Genomic DNA, 21,984 nt, shown 5'->3' with positions numbered 1-21,984 from the left:
GGTTTGGAAACTTTTGAAACTTGCAGGGGGTGGGGCGTAGGTAAAAGGACTTCATTGCCAATGCTTCTGGCCCTTGCCAAGCGGGGAGACCCGCAGAAGAGTGTAAGTCAAGGATTCCAGGTGCAGCCCTGGGGTTCCGTACACCTATCCCGCCCGGGCCAGCGGAGGCAGCGGGCGCTCCAGTCCGCTCTTCCCAACTCCAGTTCCTGATTTCCTCGGAAGCTGCGGGGCCGAGAGGGAGTGGGGCTCCTGTGTGAGTGTGAGGATTTGAATGAGAAAGCAGGTTGTGGCGGCGGCACCCTGCTCTTCCCCGCTCTTCTGGGGCTTCTGCTGGCTAGTGGGGAGAAGTGCTCTTCTAGGGGGGCTTTTCTGGCCCTTGGCAGGGCTTTGGAGTTGGAGTCACAGGGGCCAATAACTCATCACCCCAGCACTTCGGAGGTGGCTCCCTGTGCCACGGACTCCGAGGAGTCCTTCATCTACTGAACACTCAAAGCTGAGGAGGTCAGTGCTTTCGGGGGAAGGGGAGGGGGGCGCGGGAGAGAAGAGGGTGTGCAGGAAAAAGAGGACTGGTACGCCAGTCCGATGAGCGAGTGAGCAGGTGGCCCGAGTTCCTCTCTCGGCAGCCACAGCCTGGACACGCCTCTTTAGGACTGTGTGAGTGCTGTGCGTGGGGATCCTCCAACCCCCCGTGCGGGGAACTGGCCACGGCTGCTCTTAGGGGTCCCGTAATTCAGAAGGATGTGGGGGTGTATGTGTGTCCGCTAAAGAATGTAACTCTCGGGTCCCTTGCGGTAGTGGTGGGTGGCATTTCGTCTGGTGGAACGTCCAGCATCTTTGCAGGATGCTTCACCCTCATGCGGGGTCCCGGGACCCTCTCTCTGATCGCCAGACGCCGCCAGGAGAGCAGGTCCGCGTTTCCCAGCAAGGGAAGTGCAGCGTCGGTTACACTTGGGGAGTCTCACAGCTTTTCCTGCGACCGGTGACCCTGCTCAGGACCCTCTTAGAGAAGACTAGGTGTGCTCAGCGCGAGGAGGATATACTCCATTGCCCTTTCCTGGGAAGAACGAGGAGCGCCCGAGCGGCGCGGGGTGGTGGAGGCAAACCCCTGCCCACGGCGGCGCGCTCTGCGCCTGCGCGGCGTTTCCTTGGCGACTGAGCAGTGGGTCCGAGACGCCACCCCGCGCGCCCCTAAGCCCAGTTCCCTGTTGAGCATCTGCGACGTCCTCTCCCCTCCTTCCTGAGGCGTTTTCTATTTGTTTCCGTCTGCGAATCAATTTGTGATCACATTATGACGTTGAGAGTTCAGCATTAAAGCAATAACCAACTAAAACAAAACAAAACAAAACAAAAACCAACTTTTCCCTTCCCTTGTTACCATTTTGATCACGGACAGAAGAAAATGGTGAGAGATTAGTTATTAGGGCAGCAACTGAAATCCCCCTTTATCCCGAAAAGTGGAGACGAATAAAACATTTACTTCCTGGTAAGGAGTTAAAAAATTCAGTAAAGTGATTGTTCTCGAGCGTTACAAGGACAAATCTGTGCCTCCTAACCCAAGTGAAGAGCAGGGCTTGTACAACCCAGCAGCACCCATGTCCTGTTTATTGGCATGTTTATGACAAGGAGATGCGCTGCGAAAGGGACCAGAGTATAATGCCAATGAAAAGAAACAAAGGCTTTCCCAGAAGAGGCGGTTGTTTTTTTCAGTTGCCTCAGCGTTTTGGTCACCTTTGGGGTTAAAATCTTCTGCAGAGAATGCTTCAAGAAGCCTTAACAGAAGCCAGTTTTCTCAAGCTGTCTGTTGAGAGTAATTTTCTTTTTCTTTTTTTCCTTTTTGAGACAGAGTCTGGCTCTCTCGCCCAGGCTGGAGTGCAGTGCAACCTCGGCTCACTGCAACCTCCGCCTCCTGGGTTCAAGCGATTCTCCTGCCTCAGCTTCCCGAATAGCTGGGATTACAGGCATGCACCACCATGCCCAGCTAATTTTTGTATTTTTAGTAGAGACGGGGTTTCACCACATTGGCCAGGCTGGTCTTGAACTCCTGACCTCAGGTGATCCACCCACTTCGTCCTCCCAAAAGTGCTGGGATTACAGGCGTGAGCCACTGTGCCCGGAAGACAAGAATAATTTTTAGTTTCATAAAACTGTGAATCTTGACAGCCGTCTCCCCTCTTTTAAATCCCATTTGTTTACATACAGCCTAGCATTTGGCAAAAGTACACATCTTAAGGGGGCATGTAGAAGGAGCGGTAGCTTCTTGCTTATCTTTCTTAAACTGCATCAATATTTGGCAGTATGATTGGTACCTAGTTGCTATTAAACATTGGTTAGAATTAATATAACTGCTAATACAAATTTAAAATTGAGTTAACTCTTCTTGGCATAAAGTGTGGCATAAAATACCTTGGGTGAAGTAATACGTGAGTACTGTCTTGCTACATACCAGTTTCAAGCAATTTGTTTTCAAGAATAGCAAGTGTTTATTTGTGGTAGATGTTTTAAGATAATATACTCTCACCATCAGCAAATGAAATCAATGTACCGCTTTTCAAATGATTAGCGAGTAACATGCTGTTAAAGTTCTCTCCCATCTCATTTGTCATAAATGCTTAACATTGTGCAATCCATCTAGCTTAAATGTTTAAAAATAAGTCCAACTGAGTTTCTCCCCTTTTCTCTTGTTTGGAAAAATAGAAAAACTCTTAATTTTCAGGTTCAGATACTTTGTGACCCTATGTGGTGGCTTGTAACTGGCTCCAATTCCCTAATTCTCAGTGACATGTGTTTTTGCTGGTTCCAGGAGGTAAACTGCAGTTTTAACAGATCATGGGATAATGAGACTGGGAGTACCTGGGGGAGGCAGGGGAGAGGCAATGGGAAGGAGACAAAGAGAGGGAAGATTGATGGGCAGAGCGAGGATTTATAGTGGCACCAGATTCGTAATAAAATCTGTTTAAAGTTATTGCTTCCGTTTGATATATTTTCCCACATCATCAACTTCAATTAAATTTATTTTAAAAATCAGTCTTCCAGATAAAGGGATAGTATTATAAACACAGAATATGATAAAAGTGCTTCTTGTTAGGGTGCCATAATGTAAAATACTGAGAAAATTCTTAATGAAATGTTTTTTACTTAATTTATTCATGTAGTCAACAAATGTTTATTGAGAATGTGTTATATATAAGGCAAGATGAATAAATCCAGATTTCTGTTCTGAATGAACTAAGAGCTGTGAGTCCTGAAATAATTCTAACACCACTTCAGATGTTCAGGGTGAAGATACTACCTTTGGTACTCTTAAGGAGAATGATTGATTTGGTGCTAATCACTCAGACTTGCAGATTCAGAAGCAAAAGCTGAAACTTTGAGTAATTTAGATAAGGCTCTATATCTAGGATAGGAAGCATTATGTGCACCTATTTGCTTACATTTTTGTAGTACAAACTCTACTCTAAAACTTGTACTCTTGGCAAGTGCAGCACTTAGTTCAGAAGAAACAGAAACCCTGTAATTCTCAAGTTTCTTAGATGAAGATAAGGTGAATGATTCAGTAATCCTTTGTTCTGGCTCTGTGTTTCATGACATAATGAACCTTCTGCAGCTCCCTTGTAAGAATGTTGGTCTGCATGCCCGAAGGATCATAACTATTTTTCCCTGAACAAAACAAACAAAAAAACCAAAAAACAAAAAATGAGAGGGGATATAAAATTATGATAGAAGGATAAAAGGAATACAATAGAGTATTAAACATTTTAACTTTTGAGATGGAATAATTTCTAGGCATTTTTAGTGAATTTAGACTCTTGAAATCCATTACAGCCATGACAAAATCCTGGTATAATGTTGACCAGGGTTGACAAACATTTCCTCTTGTCATTCCTAGGACATAGATGGTTAGGGAGACTCTCGTCTTTCCTTCACCACCTCGTGAGTCTAAAAACAATGATAAACCCAGGGAAGCTTGCTGAAGAGCATCCTCCATTTGGTTATTGCTCTTTGTCTAGGAAAATCAGACTCAGCTGTGAATTGTGGACCAAGTGGTGCAGAACTCATTACTTTGAACAATGCCTCCTCGGCCTGGGAAGCATGTTCCCTCTTCTCACTAGCAGAGGCTTATTCCAGGCTGGCTTTGGTCACAAGGAAAATCATTTAGACACAGTTCAGTGGACACTCACTCACATCTCTTTGACACCCGTGACCATTTTTGTTTAAGGAGAAATTCAGTACTGCTGTGGTAGGGTGTGCCAAATTAGAAGTGCCTTTTAAGAAGCCTGTGAAGAAGTTTACACAGCTTTATTTTATTATCATCAAGGTCTCTGTCTTCTGTGCTTCGTAGTGGAAGAGGGCAGGATGGATGCAGAAGGGACAACCAAGAGAATTTGGATAGCTAAGTTTAAAATGTTCTTACCAGCTCTGCATTTTGGTGGCATTAGCCTAAGTGCCTATGCCTTATTATAGTCATTAAATTATAGAGCAGAAAAAGATAAATCTACCATATTTATCGTATACATCTGGAAACTAGGGCCCAAAGTTGCTAAATGATTTTCTTAAAGTGACACAACTAATAAATGGCAGAACGGAGATGACAACGCAGAGTTACTGATTTCTAATGATCTTGTTGTTTTCAGGAAATCTAGGGAGGGCAGACAGATATTGAATCCTTGCTTTATTTTTTAAAAAACAATTTTTAATTTTAAAGATGAGGTCTCACTATGTTGCTCAGGCTAGTTTTGAACTCCTGGGCTCAAGTGATCCTCCCTCCTTGGCCTCCCAAGGTGCTGGGATAATAGTTGTGAACCACTGCTCCTGACCTCGAATCCTTGCCCTAGATTTGCTATTTCCAACTATATGAAACTGCTATAGTTGTAAATATAAAGTGGTCAAGCATCAGCAATGTCATATGATTTAACCTAATATTGTTGAGTAGAATTAACAGTGGTTACCTTTTCTTTATTTTGAGATGGAGTCTCTCTGTCAGCCAGGCTGGAGTATAGTGGGGCAATCTTGGCTCACTGCAACCTCTACCTTCTGGGTTCAAGCGATTCTCCTGCCTCAGCCTCCGGAGTAACTGGGATTACAGGTGCGTGCCACCGTGCCTGGCTAATTTTTATGTTTTTAGTAGAGATGGGGTTTCACCATGTTGGCCAGGCTGGTCTTGAACTCCTGACCTCAGAGTGATCTGCCTGCCTTGGCCTCCCAAAGTGCTGGGATTACAGGCCTGAGTCACCGTGCCCGGCCAACAGTGGTTACCTTCTGACGATATCTTTTTATAATCATGTGTGTATCATGAGAGCACATATGGTACACATACTATGTACAAATGCAAAAAAGCCCTTTTTCAGTTAGTATCTATTTTGGTCTGAGGAATTTTGGCATGATTGGGATTTACCATAAGGGGGATAGCTTTTCTGGTTATTTATTGTTCTGTAAATATCTTACAGGGTTCTGGAAGAAAAGGAGGAAATGAACATTAATGTATTCCTAACATGTGATGGCACTTACTTTATGTCTTTTTATAATTCAAAATAATCAAGAGAGGCAGGAATTCTCATCCTATGTTACTGATGAGCTTCAGACAGGTTAGTTTCTTGCCTAAGATGGAACATGGGACAGACGAACATGGAACAGACTTGGAATTTAAACCTATTACCACTCAGGAATGCAGTGGTAATAGGCGGGAAATTTGTGACAAACACTGGGTTATTTTTATTTTCAAATTCACCATTTATGCAAAGTACAGACAGGTAAGAGTTTCTGATAAGCTGTCTGGCGAGTAAAGAAACTGCATTCCCTACGTGGAGTTTAGGAGGTTGTAAATTCAAGTCTGGTTCCAGAAAACATTCACGGCTTTGTTTATAAACGATGTTGGCTGTGTTTTTGGAAGTGGTGTTTAGGTTCTGTTCTGTAGAGATTTTTCCACATCGAAGTGCTCACTTACCACTTCTGGATTGTTGCCATCTTGTGGTGGGTCTAAGAGGATCCCTCGTGATTTTAATATGTGCTTTCTGACATCCTAAGATTTAGATATTGGTTTTATCTAAATGTTGCCTGATTATTTTTCTTGAGGTAGTATTGATAGATTGACTGCTAGAGTGGACCGGGTAGTGTTTTGTAATGTTTTTCAAACTGGAGATCAGAATTGCCTTGGACAGTTGCTGAAAATGTCTTAAGTTATTCCAGAAGCTGGAGTTTTGGTGCTCCTAAAACTGCTGTGGTACTGGGAAATTGCAACTGGCTTGTACTGAGCTGGTTTTAGATTTGCAGTATTTTCGAGCTGGTTTACACATAAAGAAACTGGGCTCAGGAACGTCATCATTCACACAGTCAGCTGGTGGCTGAGTTGCGATGGATACCTAAGTCATCTAAGTCTAGCATTCTTTTATTTTTGTATATTTTTTTGAGACAGGGTCTCGCTCTGTCACCAGTGGGATCTTGATTCACTGCAGCCTCCACCTCCAGGGCTCAAGAGGTCCTTCCCCCTCAGCCTCCCGAGTAGCTGGGACTATGGGCGTGTGCCACCATGCTCTGCTAATTTTTTTTTTTTTTTTTTGAGGCGGAGCCTCGCTCTGTCGCCCAGGCTGGAGTGCAGTGGCGCGATCTTGGCTCCCTGCAACGTGCGCCTCCTGGTTTCAAGCGATTCTCCTGCCCCAGCCTCCTGAGTAGCTGGCATTAAGGGCCCGCCAGCACACCCATCTAATTTTTTGTATTTTTAGTAAAGACGGGGTTTCACCATGTTAGCCAGGCTGGTCTCGATCTCCTGACCTTGTGATCCGCCTGCCTCGACCTCCCACAGTGCTGGGATTGCAGGCATGAGCCACTGCGCCCGACCCCGCTCTGCTAATTTTTAGAAGAAATTTTGTAGAGACAGGGTCTCACTATATTGCCAGGTTGGTCTCGAACTCCTGCGCTCAAGCAATCCTCCCACCTCTACCTCCCTAAGTGTTGAGACTACAGGCATGAGCCACTACTCCTGGCAGTCTAGCATTCTTAATAGTGCACCACACCTTAAAAAGCACACCCTTCTTCTGAGTCTTCTTTCTTCCCTAGTACCTGATTCCAGGCTAGAAGAAAAGGCTGAGGGCTTCAAAGAAAGCGGGTGCTGGACTCTCTCTTGGAATTCAGCCTCTGCCTCAGACACCACACGGGTCCCTGGAGGGCTCTCTTGGTTTTGATCTTTAGTTGTTTTCTGTAGCTTATTCTCCAAGCAGCCTCTTTTCTCTGTGGCTGGTTCTTTTGCACTGAACAAGAGACTTACAAACTTGTCTAGCCTTACCCAGTCAATTGCCACTGGATGTCAGAGGGATCTAGTTTAGTGCCAGCGTAAGTGAGTTACTGATTAACTGATCCAAGGCACTCAAGGTTTCTCTTTCATCTGTCTTCACTTCCTTGTTGCTAGTCCACAAGAACCAAACATTTGAATTCAACTTCCCACTTTCCTCTTCTCTCCCTCTTCAATTAAGTTGAAGAGGCTTCTGGACCTTAGATCTCCATGGAGTGCTAATAAAACTTCTGCAAAATTATTCCTGCTGGGAACTTGGAAGATCTATACAGGTTTTTCAGGTCAGAATCCTGGACCAGAAATTCAGTGAGTTGATTTGCTATAAAATCATATGCAATTTAGTTCTCTAGACATCCTATTTCTTTTTGCCAAATAGCTCTTTCTTATCTTTGAGTTATATAGGAGGTATTGAAAATTTATTTTTTAAAGAAGAGATTGCTTCATAGAACAGTAATGTGTTAATATAAGGAGTTAGGGTTATGTGACGATCCTCTGATTTTTAAATTTATATTTGAGGGGGGAACCACCTTTTCTTTTACCCGTACATAATATCTCTAGGAGGGCAGGGCATGGTGGCTCATGCTTGTAATCCCAGCACTTTGGGAGGCCGAGGTGGGAGGATTGCTTGAACCCAGGAGGTTGATGTTGCAGTTTGCTCTGATCCTGCCACTGCACTGCAGCCTGGGTGAGAGATTGAGACCCTGTCTCAACAAAGAAAAAAGAAAAAAATCTCCAGAAGGATACACAAGAATTAAGAAGTTGATTACTAAGGGACAGAAGTCAGAGGTAAACTAGTCACTGTATACTCTTTTTTTTTGAGACAGGGTCTTGCTCTGTTGCCCAGGCTGGAGTGCAGTGGGGTGATCTTGGCTCGCTGCAATCTCTGCTTTCCGGATTCATGCGATTCTCCTGCCTCAGCCTCCGGAGTAACTGGGACTACAGGCGTGGGTCACCACGCCCGGCTAATTTCTTTTGTATTTTAGTAGAGACGTGGTTTCACCGTGTTGCCCAGGCTGGTCTCGAACACCTGAGCTCAGGCAATCCACCCGCTTCGGCCTCCCAAAGTGCTGAGGTTACAGGCGTCAGCCACAGCGCCCGGCCCGTATACTCTTTTGTGCCTTTTTAATTTTGAAGCTTTCAACTTAATAAATAAAGTGAAAGAAAAAAAAAGAAAAAGAAAAAGAAAAAGAGAATACATGGGTTTCAATCATAAATGAATAAATAAATGACTGTCTCTTAGCTCCTAACTGGTAGAAATAGGTGACTGGGAAGCAATTTTAAAGAAAAGAAAAGCAATTATCTGTCTTACTTTCTTCATAAGTCTCATTGCATTCTATAATTTTTAAACCTAGTGTTCTCTAAGGTCTTCTGGATTTCGATAACAGGACGGGAGAGGTTTTGCAATTTTAATAGTTTTCTTTCCTCTCATAAAGCATCACTATTGGCTGCAACCTGGCTCAGGGGACCAATGGGAATCAGACTCGTCTGACTCCTGAGCAGCTGAACCTATCTTTTGCATGCAGTGTGTTTATGGAGTGAAGGCTGGGAAGTTTCTTTTTCTTATTTTTTTGCCGATTGCTTTTGTTCCCCAAAGAGAAATCATTGTAGTGTGATTATTCCTGAATTTTCCTGAGCCTTGTCTGAATGTTAATGTCACAGGAATCTTTTCTTCTTAAATGGAAAAAGAGAAAAGGCTTGTACACAAATGTTCTACTCTAAACCACATATTTTCTTCTTTTAAATAGGTTTTGGACTGAAAGTATTTTTCTATTTACTGGGCAAATCATTAAAATGCAGTCTTGGAAAAGAGAGAACATAAACTGTTTACTAACTTCTTTTTCTTTTGTCAAAAGAGAGAAATGTGAAATCTGTTATTTAGTGTCCAAGTTTCAGTCAAAAGCAAAAACCCAAATCAGGACCAATTCCCAACATATTTGTTGAAATGTCCTCACTTCCAATCTGGTGAACTAAATGAAAGGTATACATTTTCTCACAGAATTCTTCTCATTGGTATATTCATTTTATTCTTTGGGAAAGAATAACTGGATAGATATTATATTCTCAGATTACACATTTTAAAAGCTTGCAATTTAGGGAAAAATTCCCCTCACATCTCTGTTCCTCAGCCAGTTTTTCCTCCCATAGAAAACAGTGTTATTAGTTTCTTGTGTATTTTTCCAGACGTAAAATATCTATATATACACATATGCAAATATATATTTTTGCTTTTTCTTCCTTCTAAAAATCAAACGGTAGTGTACCATGTGCATGATTTTGCATTTTGCATTTTTTGGTAGCATATTTTGTGTGTCATATATCAGCATATAAGAGCTTCCTTATTTAAACAATTTATTTTCTTTGACAAATAAAAATTGTATACATGTTTTAAAATATGATACATTGCAGAATGGCTAAATTGAGCTAATTTATGTGTGTAATACCTCACATACTTTTTTTTTTTTTGCTGTAAGAACACTGAAAATCTACCCTTATCAATTTTTTTTTTTTTTTTTTTTTTTTGAGACGGAGTCTAGCTCTGTTGCCCAGGCTGGAGTGCAGTGGTGTATCTTAGCTCACTGCAACGTTCGCCTCCTGGGTTCAAGTGATTCTCCTGCCTCAGTCTCCCAAGTAGCTGGGATTACAGGTGTCCACCACCATGCCCAGCTAACTTTTGTATGTTTAGTAGAGATGGGGTTTCACTATGTTGGCCAGGCTGGTCTCGAACTCCTGACTTCAGGTGATCCGCCTGCCTCGGCCTCCCAAAGTGTTGAGATTACAGGCGTGAGCCACTGCACCGGGTTCCTTATCAATTTTTTAAGAATAAAATACATTGTTATTAATGATAGTCATCACGTTGTACAATAGACTCTTGAACTTGTTTCCCCTATCTAACCAAAATCTTGTATTCTTTTACCAACATCTTCCCTACCCTGTCACTCAGTCACATCCCAGTCCCTGGTAACTACCATTCTACTCTTTCCTTCTGTGACTTCAACCTTTTTAGATTTTACATGTGAGATCATGTGGTATTTGTCTTTCTGTGTCCAACTTACTTCATTTAACATAATGTCCTCCAGTTTCATCCATGTTGCAAATGATAGGATTTCCTTCTTTTTAAAGGGTGAATAGAATTCTGTTGTGTATGTATACCATATTTTCTTTATCCCTTCATCTACTGATGGACACTTAGGTCAGATTCCATAAGTTGGCTATTCTGAACAATGCCGTAGTGAACATGTGAGTGTAGATAATTCTTTGACATACTGATTTCATTTTCTTTGGATACATACCCAGTAGTGAAATTGCTAGATCATATAGTAGTTCTATTTTTAATTTTTTAAAATTTAATTTAATTTTATTTTGAGACAGGGTCTCACTCTGTTGCCCAGTCTGGAGTACAATGACATGATCATGGCTCACTGTAGTCTTGACTTCTCAGGCTCAAGCAATCCTCCCACCTCAGCCTCCTGAGTAGCTGGGACTACAGGCACATGCTGTTATGACTGTTTATTTTTATTTTTAATAGAGACCAGGTCTCACTATGTTGCCTGGGCTGTTCTTGAACTCCTGGGCTCAAGTGATCCTCCCACCTTGGCCTCCCAAAGTGTTGGGATTATAAGCATGAGACACTGTGTCTTGCCTATTTTTGATTTTCTGAGGAACCTCCATGCTGTATTAATTTACATTCTCACCAGTAGTGCACAAGGATTTCCTTTTCTCCATATCCTTGCCAGCACTTACTTTTTGTCTTTTTGATAATAGCCATTCTAACTGACATGAAGTGATATCTCATTGTGATTTTAATTTGCACTTTCCTGATGACTAGTGATGTTGAGCATATATATATATACACACACACACACACACATACACACACACCTGTTGACCATTTGTATGTTGTCTTTTTTTAATTATACTTTAAGTTCTAGGGTACATGTGTACAGTGTGCAGGTTTGTTACATATGTATACATGTGCCATGTTGGTGTCCTGCACCCGTTAACTCGTTATTTACATTAGGTATATCTCCTAATGCTATCCCTTCCCCCTACCCCCTTCCCCCAACCCATGACAGGCCCCAGTGTGTGATGCTCCCCTTCCTGTGTCCAGGTGTTCATTGTTCAATTCCCGCCTATGAGTAGGAACATGCGGTGTTTGGTTTTTTGTCCTTGCGATAGTTTGCTAAGAATGATGGTTTCCACCTTCATCCATGTACCTACAAAGGACATGAACTCATCTTTTTTTTATGGCTGCATAGTATTCCATGGTGTATATGTGCCACATTTTCTTAATCTGGTCTATCATTGATGGACATTTGGGTTGATTCCAAGTCTTTGCTATTGTGAATAGTGCCGCAATAAACATACGTGTGCATGTGTCTTTATAGCAGCATGATTTATAATCCTTTGGGTGTATACCCAGTAATGGGATGGCAGGGTCAAATGGTATTTCTGGTTCTAGATCCTTGAGGAATTGCCACACTGTCTTCCACAATGGTTGAACTAGTTTACAGTCCCACCAACAGTGTAAAAGTGTTCCTATTTCTCCACATCCTCTCCAGCACCTGTTGTTTCCTGACTTTTTAATGATGGTTTTGATTTGCATTTCTCTGATGGCCAGTGATGATGAGCATTTTTTCATGTGTCTGTTGGCTGCATAAATGTCTTCTTTTGAGAAGTGTCTGTTCATATCCTTTGCCCACTTTTTGATGGGGTTTTTTCATTTTTTCTTGTAAATTTGTTTGAGTTATTTGTAGACTCTGGATATTAGCCCTTTGTCAGATGAGTAGATTGCAAAAATTTTCTCCCATTCGGTAGGTTGCCTGTTCACTCTGATGGTAGTTTCTTTTGCTGTGCAGAAACTCTTTAGTTTAATTACATCCCATTTGTCAATTTTGGCTTTTGTTGCCATTGCTTTTGGTGTTTTAGACATGAAGTCCTTGCCCATGCCTATGTCCTGAATGGTATTGCCTAGGTTTTCTTCTAGGGTTTTTATGGTTTTAGGTCTAACATTTAAGTCTTTAATCCATCTTGAATTAGTTTTCATATAAGGTGTAAGGAAGGGATCCAGTTTCAGCTTTCTACATATGGCTAGCTAGTTTTCCCAGCACCACTTATTAAATAGGGAATCCTTTCCCCATTTCTTGTTTTTGTCAGGTTTGTCAAAGATCAGATGGTTGTAGATGTGTGGTGTTATTTCTGAGGCCTCTGTTCTGTTCCATTGGTCTATATCTCCGTTTTGGTATCAGTACTATGCTGTTTTGGTTATTGTAGCCTTGTAGTATAGTTTGAAGTCAGGTAGCGTGATGCCTCCAGCTTTGTTCTTTTGACTTAGGATTGTCTTGGCAATGCGGGCTCTTTTTTGGTTCCATATGAACTTTAAAGTAGTTTTTTCCAATTCTGTGAAGAAAGTCATTGGTAGCTTGATGGGGATGGCATTGAATCTATAAATTACCTTGGGCAGTATGGCCATTTTCACAATATTGATTCTCCCTATCCATGAGTATGGAATGTTCTTCCATTTGTTTGTGTCCTCTTTTATTTCGTTGAGCAGCGGTTTGTAGTTCTCCTTGAAGAGGTCCTTCACATCCCTTGTAAGTTGGATTCCTAGGTATTTTATTGGAAGCAATTGTGAATGGGAGTTCACTCATGATTTGGCTCTCTGTTTGTCTGTTATTAGTGTTTAAGAATACTTGTGATTTTTGCACATTGATTTTGTATCCTGAGACTTTGCTGAAGTTGCTTATCAGCTTAAGGAGATTTTGGGCTGAGATGATGGGGTTTTCTAAATATACAATCATGTCATCTACAAACAGGGACAATTTGACTTCCTCTTTTCCTAATTGAATACCCTTTATTTCTTTCTCCTGCCTGATTGCCCTAGCCAGAACTTCCAACACTATGTTTAATAGGAGTGGTGAGAGAGGGCATCTGAGACAGGGTATCTCTTTGTCACCCATGCTGGATAGAGTGCAGTGGCACAATCTTGGCTCATTGAAGCCTTAACCTCAAGTGATAAGTGATCCTCCCACCTCAGCCCTCCAAGTAGCTGGGACTATAGGTACATGCCACCATGCTTGGCTAATTTTTGTATTTTTTGTAGAGATGGGGTTTTGCCATGTTGACCAGGCTGCTGTCAAACTCCTGAATTCAAGTTACATGGCTGCCTTGACTTTCTAAAGTGCTAGGATTACAGACATTAGCCACACCACCTGGCTGCCCTGACTATTCTTGATGTTTGTTGCTGTGGGCTGGTGCCTATGCTTTTGAAGAAGTAGGGATTTATTCCAGTCTTTGCAGACTGACTTTGTGTGGGAAAGCCTTTTATCAGTCAGCCCTTCCAGAGATTCTGGGCAGGCCATCTGGTGTGCTGTGTGGGTGGTCTTGCTGTTGGGGTTCATGGGCAGGCTGGCTTGATGCCTGGGTCAGTAGGTGGGCAGACCTTGCATCTGAATCTTCAGGGTTGAGCCAGGCGCTTGGATCCACTAGCGTGGACCTGTTGATTGGGTCCATGAGGGTGAGCCTGTTGCCTAGGTGCATGAGGGTGGCCTTGGAGTTTGTTATTTGTGGGAATTGGACTTGAGCCTGGATCCACAGAGGCAAACCTGTCACTAGAGTAGGCCTTGAGCCTGAGTCTGCAGGTGCAGGCTAGCCACTGTGATGAGTCTGGTACCTAGGTCCACGGGTATGGGCCTGGAGCCTAAGTACATGGGGGCTGGCAATGCCCTAGGGTTGGCCTAGAGCCAAAGTCTGCAGAGGCTGGCCTGGAACTGAAGCAAATCCTTATCTTGGTGCCACTGGGCTAGTCTGGAGTCTGTGGCCTCTGAGATAAACCTGGCAATAGAACAAACCTGGAGAACAAGTCCATCGGGCAGGTCTGGAGCCTAGGGCTGTGCGATCTGGCATGGTGCCAGGGTAGGCCTGGAGGCTCAGTCCATGGTTACCCATCTGGATTCTGGAACCATGCAGGCCCTCTTGGTTCTGGATTTTACTGGGTTGGGCCTGGCATTAGGGTCTGAGGCAATGTCCATTATTCACCTCCATCTTCTTCCCCCAAGCAGAGGGTATCGCTCCACACTGTGCTGTCTGTGGTTAAAGCATGGGTGACATGGGTAATGTAAAACTGTCCTTCCTACCCTTTTCAATGTGGTTTCATATTTCTGTGCTATACTTAGGTGCTATGATCTCATGATCTCTTACCTCATTTCCTTAGCTCTTTTGAAGTTATTTATTTTGCCATCTTGCTCTTGTTTACTTATTTAATGGCTGCATATTTCCCACTGTATGGATATACTATAAATTAAGCAGATGAATCAACAATTAGGTTGCAGCTGGGCATGGTGGTTCATGCCTGTAATCCCAGCACTTTGGGAGGCCAAGGTGGGTGGATCACCTGATGCCAGGAGTTTGAGACCAGCCTGGCCAACATGGTGAAACCCTGTCGCTACTAAAAATACAAAAATTAGCCAGGCGTGGTGGCGGGTGCCGGTAGTCCCAGCCACTTGGGAGGCTGAGGCACAAGAATTGCTTGAACCCAGGAGGCAGAGGTTGTAGTGAGCCAAGATTACCCCATTGCACTCCCGCCTGGGTGACAGAGTGAGACTCTGTCTCAAAAAAGAAAAAAATTTTTAAAATCATTTTTTGATGCTCTTTTGAGCTTGAGAATTCTTATGAACAAATCAGGTTTAATATCCCATCTCCTTCTCTCTTTCCTTGAGGACCTTTTGAATTCCTGTCTTGTAATTTCTGATATTCTTATATCTTCATATAATAGAGGCTCTCTATTGACCTGTTTGAGGATTAAGAACCCATCTCTGTTGCCTTTAGAGAAATAAAACTTTAATTCTTAATTTTACCACCAGTATCTTAGGTTAAACTCTTTATAAAGCTAGAATTTTTTATTATGACTATAGTCCTTCTAAAGAGAGGCCTTTCTCAGGACTTATATTCTGAATAATTTATGTTTTTTTTTTTTTTTTTTTTTTTTTTTAGATGGAGTCTTGCTGTGTCACCCAGGCTGGAGTGCAGGGACATGATCTCATGCTCACTGCAACCTCTGCCTCCTGGGCTCAAGTGATCCTCCCACTCCAGCCTCCTGAGTAGCTAGAACTACAGGTGTGCACCACCTTGCCCAGATAACATTTGAATTTTTAGTAGAGGCAATGGGGTTTGACCATGATGCTTAGGCTGGTCTTGAACTCCTGGGCTCAAGCCATCCGCCACCTCAGCCTCCTAAAGTGTTGGAATTACAGGTGTGAGCCACCGTGCCTGGCCCAATTTCCTTATATGTTCTTTATTATATCACATTATATTTAGATAGCATATTAACAATATTCCTTAGTAATTTTTCTTTTATAACCAGGAACAGAGATTTGAGCATCTACTCTTCCTTCCTACTAAAATGTCCTTCCCATGCAACCCTCCCATATTCTCCTCCCTCTTTTAAACCTACTAATCCTTTGACATCTGGCTGTAACATCCCACTCTCCAGGAACTTTTTTCTGTACTTTTGGGCACAGATCCCCCACTTACCCTGCTGTGTGGTCGAAAGGAGGAGAGATGATGTTTGGAGTTTGAATTGGCAGCACAAGGCAGATCTCTTGGAGCTGCACTCCTTATTGCTGGGCAGAAGGGGTAGGGAGGGCAGGCAAGCATGAAAATTGGACACATTCTCTGCTATAAGCTCCCTTCACTCACTGGTGGGTGCGAAGAAGACAGAAGACAGAATAAGATGAATCGGGGAGGCTGGCAGATCTGCCCTTCTTTGGGGGATGCCCTTTCTTAGACTGAATTTTGGACATCCTTATGTATGAAGGAATTGTGAGCAGACATATTTTGAAATCCATTTCCACTATTTAAAAAGTGTGGAAATCACTGGGTTAGAGACAATTAGCATAAGCCAAGGAATTTTTGGATATTAGACCTACACATAAGTTGATTAAATAAGAATTGTAAAATAAATCTGCTGTTTGTATGTCATCAAGAAACATCTTCAGATGCAATAAAATATGTTAATATTGGGCTAGAGTTCCAGATTGATGGCCACTGAGAGTTGAAATCTAATTACCAAATACTCATTCCTTTAGATGTTTTAAAATATGGTCTTAATTTCCAATCAGTACTGTGTGCCCACTTTTAAAATGAAGGGATATGTATCTATAAAAATGGAAATATGCCCATCCTGATACGAGCACAGAGAGGTGGAAAGGACTGAGGCTGGGAAGTCTGGGTCCACTACTGGCTCTGCCATGCTTAGCAGGGGTCTGTCTTGTTGTCTTTCTCTCTCTCTCCCTCTGTTTTATTCATGATTTGTTAGGAAGCAAAATCACCCAGATCTTAAGAAGGAAATCTTTAGAGTTAGATTTTTTGAGTTCAAATCCTTGTGCTGTTGCTTGATGGTTGTGGGACGTTGGGTAATTATTTCACCTTTCTGTGTGCTGCAGTTTCTCTATCAGTAAAAAAAGGATAAAAATTATACCTAGCCCTTTGGATAGTTGAAAGGACTAAATAAAATAATACTTGCAAAATGCTTACCATGATACTTGGCCATAGGAAGTGTGAAAAAAAAAAAAATCAGCAGTTATTACAAAGTGGCAGGCCCTGAGTTAATATTTTTTGTGCTAGCTCAGGTCCTGATTTGGCTGTCAAACGCATGGATCTGTGGCTTTGAATGTGAATTACCAGGGTTCAGCTCTCTTTTTAGCAACACACCCTCACCCCCCACTGATATCATTTAAAAATTCTATTTTATCAATAGAAAAGTCATTTTCTTAAATGCAATGGACCAGTAAGAAAGTAATGAATACTCATGCCAAAAGCTCAGTGAAGAGGGTTCAGTTGAGCACTGAAGCTGGATTTGCCTTGAGGACATTTGCCAAACCGGGTTAACTTGAATTTCAGTTTTCATTGCCAGAAGGCATAAGGGACAAGAGAGGGTGAGACATCTGAGAAGGGGCCTTTTGGTTATAAAGCTGGGATTTCAAAAGGCTTCTCTTTCAATGTAAGTGTGAATTAGAAAAAAAAGAAACAAAATCACCATATTTTATTTCCAACTTAAGAAGTCTGTAAGGAAGATCACCTATTACTGGTGCTGAGCAGGTGCCTGATTTCTTGGTCCTGAGAATCTGTGATTGTAAACCAGCACTAATACAGGTATACATCTGGAATTCACAATACCTATGAAGTCAGGACAACCTCCAGATGAAGATTTGGTTTAAAGATTTCATACACTGGGCCAGGCACAGTGGCTCACGCTTGTGATCCCAGCACTTTGGGAGGCCGAGGCAGGTGGATCACTTGAGGTGAGGAGTTTGAGACCAGCCTGGCCAACATGGTGAAACGCTGTCTCTACTAAAAACACAAAAATTAAGTGGGTGTGGTGGCACACACCTGTAATTTCAGCTACGCAGGAGGCTGAGGCAGGAGAATCGCTTGAGCCTGGGAGATGGAGGTTGCAGTGAGCCGAGATTGTGCCAGTGCACTCCAGCCTGGACAACAGGATGAGACTCCATCTCAGAACAAAAGAAAACAAAACAAAAAAGGATTTCATGCATTGGAAGTGTTGCTGGTACTGAGCAGAACCCATTTTTTTCCCTTTTTTGGTGAAATCTATTTTTTATCTCAGACTACAGAGAATTTCTGCCAATGAAATTAAAAGGCAAATGAACATCTCTGTAAAACCAAAAACAGAACAAAAAACCTCCCCTAAACACAAGCTATGAGCTGAAGATAAGAAACTATAAGGACTAACCAAGCTCATTTTATTTTTTTTATTTTTATTTTTCCAAGCTCATTTAAAAAATAACCAAATACAACTTGAAAAAATAAAAATGTAATAATTGAAAAGAAGTCAGTGAATGAATTTACGAATAGGTAAATCCAAGCTGCATAGGAAGTTAGTCAAAAGAATTTGGGCCGGGTGTTGTGGCTCACGCCTGTAATCTCAACACTTTGAGAGGCCGAGGCAGGCGGCTTACGAGGTCAGGAGTTTGAGACCAGCCTGGCCAACATGGTGAAACCCTGTCTCTACTAAATATACAAAAAAAAGAAAAAAAAAAAATCCGGGCATGATGGTGCGCACCTGTAATCTCAGCTACTCAGGAGGCTGAGGCAGAAGAATCACTTGAACCTGGGAGGCAGAGGTTGCAGTGAGCCAAGATTGTGCCACTGCACTCCAGCCTGGGCAACAGAGTGAAGACCCCGTCCCCCACAAAAAAAAAAAAGAATCTGAACAAAATTGTAATTATAGTTACAGAAAAAGGAGAGAGAAAGAAAATTGGCAAAGGCAACATCTAAAGAGATAATGGCTGAGAATTTTCAAGGATCAATAAAAAGCATCACTTGACATATTGATGAAGTCATATGAATTCCAGTCAGAATAAGTAAAAAGAAATTCACACATAGACAAAACATAATTACATTGCAGAACACAAAAGATAAAGAGAGGATCTTAAGCTTATCTTCAAAGACATGACAAATTATCCTGACGATGTAACAATAGAAGCCAGAAGACAATAGAATATTATCTTTCATGTACTGTGGGAAATTAACTGTTGCCCTAGGATTCTATTTTCATTAAAAAACAATCTTTAAAAAACAAGGACACAATAAAGGCCTTTCAGATGTATAAAAACCTAGAGAATTTGTTCCAGCAGATCCTCACTAAAAGAGTAACATTTCAGGTGAGAAGAAAATTATTCCCAGATAAAGGATCTTAAAAACAAGAAATAATGAAGAGCAAAGAAAGTTTAAGTTAAAACACATATTGACTATATAAGGTAATAATGATATATTCAGTGGGAACTGGTAACATATGTTGGAGAAGCAAAAGGAGTTAATGTGCTCCAAAATTCTTGTATAGTTTTGGAAGAGATTAGAGATAATGATTATTGAGACTTTGATAAGCAAAGTATGCATGTTAAAATGTTTAGGGCAACTACTAAAAATTAGGAAAAGAATGGATAACGTCCTAGCTAATGGAGAAAAATTAAATGAGAAAAATAATCTCAATGAAATCAAGGGAGCTGAGCAAAAGTAGAGAATAGGCAAGAAAAATAGCAAGCAGAAAATACGATGTTGAAATAAATTCCATTGTATCACTAATCATAATCTGAAGGAACCAAAGATTGTTAGAGTGGATGAAGAATTCAGCTACATATACCACTTATAACAGAAATGTCCAGGCCAGGCGTGGTGTCTCACGCCTGTAATCCCTGCACTTTGGGTGGTCAAGGTGGGCAGATCACCTGAGGTCAGGAGTTCAAGACCAGCCTGGCCAACATGGTGAAACCCCGTCTCTATTAAAAATACAAAAATTAGCCAGGCATGCATCTGTAATCCCAGCTACTCGGGAGGATGAAGTAGGAGAATTGCTTGAACCTGGGAGGCAGAGTTTGCAGTGAGCTGAGATCACACTATCGCACTCCAGCCTGGGCAACAGAGTGAGACTCTCTCTCCAAAAAAAAAAAAAAAAAAAAAAAAAAAAAAGTGTCTAAAATATAAGGATACAGAATGTTTAAAAGTAAAATAATAGGGAAATAGGTGACTAAAAACCAAAAGAAGCTGGCAATTTTGACATAAGACAAAATAGTCTTTAAATTGCAAAAAGCATTTTTAGAGAGGAGAAAACCGGGAGGGCCAATTGGTTCCAGTCTGGGTGACACAGGGAGACTCTGTCTCAACAAAAAAAAAAAAAAAAAAAAAAAAAAAAAAAAAAAGTCTCAACCTATCAGAAAGATAAAATACTTATATGCATCTTCAGGTAGCCTATAAAGAAAAGCCTATCAGATTAACAGCAGTTTTCTCAGCAGAAACCCTATAAGCTAGAAGGGATTGGGGTCCTATCTTTAGTCTCCTTAAACAAACAATTATCAGGCAAGAATTTTGTATCCAGCGAAACTAAGCTTCACAAATGAAGGAAAGATACAGTCTTTTTCAGACAAACAAATGCTGAGAAAATTCACCACTACCAAGCCAGCACAGTAAGAACTGCTAAAAGGAGCTCTAAATTTTGAAACAAATCCTTGAAATACAGCAAAACAGAACCTCCTTAAAGCATAAATCTCACAGGATATATATAACAATTACACCATTAAAAAAAAAAAAAAACCTAGGTATTCAGGCAACAAATACCATGATGAATAGAATAGTACCTCACATCTCAATATTAACATTGAATGTAAATGGCCTAAATGCTCTACTTAAAATATACAGAATGGCAGAATGGATAAGAATTCACCAACTAACTATCCGCTGCCTTCAAGAGACTCACCTAACACATAAGGAGTCACATAAACTTAAGGTAAAGGGGTGTAAAAAGATATTCCATGCAAATGGACATCAAAAGCAAGCAAGAGTAGTTATTCTTATACCAGATAAAAAAAAAACTAAAGCAACAGCAATTAAAAAAGACAAAGAGGGACATTATACAATGATAAGATAATTGGTCCAACAGGAAAATGTCACAATTCTAAATATATATGCATCGAACACTGGAGATCCCAAATTTATAAAACAATTACTACTAGACCTAAGAAATAAGATAGATGGCAACACAATAATAATGGAGGACTGTAATACTCCACTGACAGCACCTAGACAGGTCATTAAGACAGAAAGTCAATAACAACAAAATGGACTTAAACCATACCCTAGAACAAATAGACTTAACAGATACTTACAGAATATTCTTCCCAATAACTACAGAGTATACTCAGCACATGGGACATTCTTTAAGATAAACCATATGATAGGCCACAAAATAAGTCTCAACAAATTTAAGAAAATTGAAATTATAGCAAGTAGTCTCTCACACAGTGGAATAAAATTGGATATTCACTCCAAAAGCAAGCCTCAAAACCATGCAAATACATGGAAATTAACCTGCTCCTGAATGATGGTTGGGTCAACAATGAAATCAAGATGGATTTTTTTTTTTTTTTGAGATGGAGTCTAACTCTATTGCCCAGGCTGGAGTGCAGTGGCAAGATTTCTGTGTACTGCACCCTCCGCCTCCCGGGTTCAAGTGATTCTCCTGCCTCAGCCTCCTGAGTAGCTGGGATTACAGGCACCTGCCACCATGCCCAACTAATTTTTGTATTTTTAGTAGAGACAGGGTTTCACCATGTTGTCCTGGCTGGTCTCAAACTTCTGACCTTGTGATCCACCTGCCTTGGACTCCCAAAGTGCTGGGATTACAAGCATGAGCTAGCATTCCCGGCCCAAGATGGAAATTAAAAAATTATTTGAACTGAATAATAGTGACATAACCTATCAAAACCTTTGGGATACAACAAAGGCAATGCTAAGAGGAAAGTTCATAGCATTAAATACCTAAATCAAAAAGTCTGAAAGAGCACAAATAGACAATCTAAGGTCACACCTCAAGGAACTAGAGAAACAAGAACAAACCAAACCCAAACCCAGAAGAAGAAAACTAATAATGAAGATCAGAGCAGAGTGAAATGAAATGGAAAACAAAAAACAATAAAAAAGGTAAATGAAACAAAAAGCTGTGTCTTTGAAAAGATAAACAAAATTGATAGACCAATAGTGAGATTAACCAAGAAAAGAAGAGAGATGATTCAAATAAGCTCAATTAGAGATGAAATGGGAGATATTACAACTGATACCACAGAAATACAAAAGATCATTCAAGGCTACTATGAACACCTTGATGTGCATAAACTAGAAAACCGAGAGAAGAT

The 21,984-nt window shown here is 41.3% G+C and overlaps 2 protein-coding genes across 2 annotated transcripts in view; one reads left to right on the top strand and one right to left on the bottom strand.

Annotated features, from left to right (window-relative positions):
* Positions 1–21,984, bottom strand: part of GMPS (guanine monophosphate synthase) — a 792,617-nt gene that overhangs the window by 209,655 nt on the left and 560,978 nt on the right. The gene's annotated exons all lie outside the window — the stretch shown is intronic.
* Positions 221–21,984, top strand: part of PLCH1 (phospholipase C eta 1) — a 254,167-nt gene continuing 232,403 nt past the window's right edge. Inside the window, exon 1 of the mRNA XM_050778230.1 lies at positions 221–501. The gene's annotated coding sequence lies outside the window, so the exon portion shown is untranslated. The remainder of the gene's footprint in view (positions 502–21,984) is intronic.

The sequence above is a fragment of the Macaca thibetana genome, chromosome 2 (genome assembly GCF_024542745.1).
Source record: "Macaca thibetana thibetana isolate TM-01 chromosome 2, ASM2454274v1, whole genome shotgun sequence".
NCBI classification, from domain to species: Eukaryota; Metazoa; Chordata; class Mammalia; order Primates; family Cercopithecidae; genus Macaca; species Macaca thibetana.
This window is presented reverse-complemented; position numbering and strand designations above follow the sequence as displayed.